Raw genomic sequence first — 4,519 nt, forward strand, 5'->3', positions numbered from 1 at the left:
TAGAATATACTGGTACCAGAATATGACTGCCAGAAGAGGGAACAAATTTGCCTTGGAGGAAACACAGCCAGAATACTCCTTACAATTAAGGATGGAGGGATCAGTCTCTGGAGGAGGACATCATGCTTGGTAAAGTTAGGAGTCCGTGGAAAAGAGGGAGACCCTCAACGAGACTGACACAGTGGCTGCAACGGTGGGCACAAACATAGCAACGATTGTGAGGATGGTGCAGGACTGGGCAATATTTCATTCTGTTATACATAAGGTCCCTAGGAGTCATAGCCTTCTTGACAGCACCTGACAACAGAGTATTTATAGAGTTTGGAAGGGTCTATTGAGAAGTATGAATCTAATCACATCAATTCACAACTAAGCAAACAGCCCATGAGGTTACCTAAGGTCACACAGGTCATTCTGGGCCCTGGAGGCCAGCACCGTTTTGCCAGGCTGGCCTAGACATCCAGAAAGAAACATATTCACCATATTCACTTCTTAATAGAGGTGATAATAATAATAATTATGTCAGAATGCACAGAAATCAAGACTTCTGTGTCCTGGCTCCAGGCCCATTAGCCATTGTTTCGAGAACTTGGAAAATAAAGCAAAGGCAGAACTTAGAAAGGGAAATGCATACTTAGAAACTACAAGCACAGTTATAATCTTTGAATTTTCATGCTCCACCCAGTTGGTTTGTGTGGATTTGAAATGTGTGTTTACAAAGACTAACTTGGGGGAAAACAGAGCTCTTATGTATTTATCTGGTGTAATATATACTTTGCTGGTAAATTATTCATTTTCATTAGGAATGATTCATATTAATTTGGGCTAATTTATTTTGCCAGAATTTTAATGGAGACAACTACATGCTGGCAAAACAGCATAAGCTGGTTTTAATCATAAAACCATTATAATACGCATCCCAACACCGCAAGGAAGCACTGTTCTTGAAAATATAAGACAAATCCTGATATAGGAATTGTTACTTGTTGTGATATATATTACTTTATACATATATTTAACATAACAGCCCCATGAGGATAGACTCTCATTTCTGTATTCCCCATGCCTCGCTCATGGCCAAGAACTTAAATATCCGGAGGATGAATGAGTGGAAAAAAGGAAAAGGGAGAGAACATTGTACAACTCTAGACTTTCTGGGTTTAGAAATATATTCTAAATCAAGCCAGGCAGTGCTAATGTTTGGAAATAGTAAAAGAAATTCATGTGGCTGAAATGTCAGTCTTATTTTACTATTTATTATTCCGAATTTAATGAGTTCAAGGTTCACGACCAATCCAAGCAATATTAAAGAGAAGAGGGCAAGAAGTAAGGGAGGGAAAAGTTATATATATATATATTTTAAAACAACCTAAGGTGATTGATTTATTCAGGTTCCTGGATTACAATCTTCATGGAAAGATCACAGAGCTTCTTCTTCACCAGAATAACCCCAGTGTTAACTGGGGGTTCTTTGAAGGTGCCAGGGTCATGGAGTCTGTTTCACTGACAAAAGGCCAGTTAAAATGCAGTCTGAGAGGCCATACATGCTGGGACCATAGGGATCCCAGAGAGATCCTGCTGGTATTGGGCTGGTCTCGCTGGTATTTCCGCTGGGCCTTCAAGAGGCAAGCAAAGGTGCTGTGTTCTAAGTGAAAACCTTGGGGACAGCGTTTGTCCCAGAAAAATCATGAAGTAGGCAGACTCCCCTGAGCTTCAGTGGGTTCTTTTTAAAAATTAAAACCACTTGCCATTGAGTTGACTCTGATTCGTGGTGACTTCATGTGTATCAGAATAGATTTCAATGGCTAATTTTTTGGAAATAGATCATCAGGCTTTGTTCCGAGGTGCCCCTGGGTGGACTCAAACCTCTCACTTTTCGGTTAGCAGCTAAGCGTGTTAATCATTTGTACCGCCAAGGGATTCCTTTTAAAATTAAGGCGATTAGTGTATCAGAACTCTGAAGATGTCTTCACTTTTACATACTATGATGCACCTACCTTACAGAGCTGTTGGGAATGTTCATTCATGCAGGGTACCTGGCACAGGGCCTGGCACAGAATAAGCCCACGATAAAAGGAGACAGGGATAATGACGATGATGGTGATGGTAATGGGTGACCAGCATGCTCTTTCTACACTTGCCTTCCCCCATGCAGTCACCTGTACCACTTCAAAAGCAAAGGCAAAATAAACTATGCTGGCCTCCAAACAGGGAGGGTTAATTTGGGACACTTAGAAAGGCGCCCTGGTGGTGCAGTGGTCAAAGGGCTCTACTGCTAATTGAAAGGTCAGTGGTTTGAAACCACCAGCAGCTCTGCAGGAGAAAGATGTGGCAGTCTGTTTTTGTAAAGATTTACAGTCTTGGAAACCCTATGGGGTCTCTACAAGTTGGAATGTACTCGATGGCAGTGGGTCTCTGAGAAAACAAGAACTCGGTGTAAAATCTCAGGAGACAAAGGTTAACAGCCAGTGGAATCATGGGTAGACCTCGCTAGATCTACTCAGATAGCGGAAGGTACCTCTCACACCCAGTTAGGAAAGTAAATGTATTTTTAATCAACTGTGCTGTCACCATGCCTTCTGCAAAAGACATTAGCCCTAGATTCTTTGATCGGCTATCAAGATGGAAAATAACCCCGTTGTTTATTCAGAGGAAGAGGCAAACCAAGTTAATCAGACTCCAAGATCCATACTAATCGTTGATCAAGGAATGCCCTAATATTCAAAGCTAAGGATCTCTGGTTGGTTTGAGTTCACAAGAATCTCCTTAGCACAGTTAATATTTCACAAAATCAGTGGGCTCAGTTATAAAGCACAAAGAGCTAGAAATCAGGTGATTCTTGGTCCCAATTAAGCTCTGTCACTACCTACCTGATAAGGGGGACAAGTCACTTCTGTGTGCTTCAGTCTCCACATCTGTAAAGTGAGGGAAGAGAAACACCCCCTAATAACCAGGCAGGGGTCTGTGGGAAGAAATGTACTGAGAATGAGTGATTTTAAAAAGTTATATGAACAGGGGATAACGTCTCCATTTATTTGAAAGGTGGGTGGGAATAGCTTCAAAACTAAATTAAATTGCATCAGGAACACAGAGGGCTTTAGAAATATCACAAAAGCAAAGACGGGGTATTTCAATATAAGAATAGTTGGACAGTAGGAAGACGATACTTTAAAACAACTTTTATGGGCTCTGAGTTTTTATGGCAAACTGGTAGTAGTTAATGTACTGAAAGGAAGAATAAAAAAAAAAAATCTGCCCAAAAGTATGCTGCATCCACAAACTAAAAAAAAAAAAAGAATTGGTACTTTCTCATTTGTGTTTGTTCTTGCACAGCTTAGCCTGACATATTTGGAGTTTGTTTTTGTTTAGTTGTGTTCATTATAGATTCACATCACATTTGTTCATCACCCCTGCCCTTCCATACACATCTCACTTTTACTACCAGCAACACAAAATACAAGGATGTGTCCAGTTTCACTACAGCCCTTCGCGTTTACAAGTGTTCAGCGCTTGCTTTTGGAACGCCCTTCTGATTGGCTGAGCCAATGTCAGTGACATCAACCGACTTACTTTTGATTGGAGGGTTGGTTGCTGGGACTGTAGCGTTTGCAGGAAGTCACTTAACTGTTTGCGAGCTGGAAAATCGAAGCTGAAGTTCTCTTTTGTCATAGAAACGAGCGCGCACCTAGGGGAGGTGCGTCCCAAAGCTCCACAAACTGAAATGTGAGCCAGGAGGCCTGGACGAGCTCCGGGAGAGAGATGTACTCGCGAAGATGCGCGGCTTCTCCCTTCCAGCCTTCCGGCTATTACCCTTTTAAAAGTCGGCGTTCGAGGCTGTAGGGGTAGCACGAGGCATCGAAAGGGAACAGTCGGATTGGCCGCACGCTTCAGTTCTAGACGCACCTCTCCACCGAAAGGCCGTTCTGACTGGCAGGGGGGAGAAAGTAAACAGAGTTGAATCACCCTCCCCACTGGCCAATTGGAGGGGGGTTGGATTGTGACGTGATGGGATTCTGCGAAATTGTTACTGAGCAAGAGAATGCCGGAACGGTGCGGACCGGCAGGCGCGGGGGCTCAGAAGCCGTCAGTGGACTGGGGGAAAAGTGTCTCTTCGAACTGACGCTTGGCCCAGCCCTTCCCACCGGCGACTGGGTGGTCGAGTGAATGTACTGGGGCTTTGGCTCGACGGAGAGACGGCCGAGGGCGTGTGCCCTTCTTGCAGTTTCCTCTTCCAACGCCTCGGGGGCGTTTTCAATCGAATAAACTTGCGACCGCCACGTGTGGCATCTTTCCAAGGGAGCTGGCTCGGAGGGGCCGGCGCGCCCGTCGGGGGGATCGCGCCCGGCGCGGGGCAGGGGCGACAGCGAGAGCCGGCAGCGCGGCAGAGCCGGGGGCCGTGGATGCTGCGTGCGGAGGCGCTGCTGGTTACGTATAGATGAAGGGCTGAGGTCGCCTCGGCGCTCCTGCGAGTCGGAAGCGCCCCGCGCCCCCGCCCCCTTGGCCGCGGCGCCGCGCAGCG

Source organism: Loxodonta africana, chromosome 9, assembly GCF_030014295.1.
Source record: "Loxodonta africana isolate mLoxAfr1 chromosome 9, mLoxAfr1.hap2, whole genome shotgun sequence".
Classification (NCBI taxonomy): domain Eukaryota; kingdom Metazoa; phylum Chordata; class Mammalia; order Proboscidea; family Elephantidae; genus Loxodonta; species Loxodonta africana.